Here is a 688-nt window from a genome sequence, read left to right as displayed (position 1 = left end):
ACGTATAAAAACCTCGTACTACTCTCGCCCTAGCACGCTTAACTGCGTAGTTCTTATGGGATCCGGTGCATTAGTGCTGGTATGATCGCACCTATTAAAGTTTGCGCACATAATTATCATAAGCATGTCTCGCGACGTAGGGTAAGTCGAGCTGCGAATTCCTGCGGGGCCCGTGCGAGCTTACCTAAAATCAGGTCATTGAGACTCGCTTTAGCTAAACTATGCAAGATAGCGCCGTTTAAAGAACGAGGGTAAGCACGACGTATAAAAACCTCGTACTACTCTCGCCCTAGCACGCTTAACTGCGTAGTTCTTATGGGATCCGGTGCATTAGTGCTGGTATGATCGCACCTAGAACGAGGGTAAGCACGACGTAAAAAAAAAAAAAAAAAGAGGTGTAAAACGAGGACTTCCCAAGAGGTCACCCATCCTAGTACTACTCTCGCCCTAGCACGCTTAACTGCGTAGTTCTTATGGGATCCGGTGCATTAGTACTGGTATGATCGCCCCTATTAAAATATGCGCACATAATTATCATATGCATGTCTCGCGACGTAGGGAAAAGTCGAGCTGCGAATCCCTGCGGGTCCCGTGCGAGCTTGCCGAAAATCAGGTAATTGAGGCTCGCTTTAGCTAATCTATTCAAGATAGCGTCGTTTAAAGAACGAGGGTAAGCACGATGTATAAA

General features: G+C 46.7%; 1 long non-coding RNA gene across 1 annotated transcript in view; it reads right to left on the bottom strand.

Annotated features, from left to right (window-relative positions):
• The window catches only part of LOC110263345, a 17,921-nt gene continuing 17,504 nt past the window's right edge, over window positions 272-688 (bottom strand). The window contains exon 2 of the long non-coding RNA XR_002348813.1: window positions 272-351. This is a non-coding gene — a long non-coding RNA (uncharacterized LOC110263345). The remainder of the gene's footprint in view (window positions 352-688) is intronic.

Source organism: Arachis ipaensis, chromosome B06 (genome assembly GCF_000816755.2).
Source record: "Arachis ipaensis cultivar K30076 chromosome B06, Araip1.1, whole genome shotgun sequence".
Taxonomy (NCBI): Eukaryota; Viridiplantae; Streptophyta; class Magnoliopsida; order Fabales; family Fabaceae; genus Arachis; species Arachis ipaensis.
This window is presented reverse-complemented; position numbering and strand designations above follow the sequence as displayed.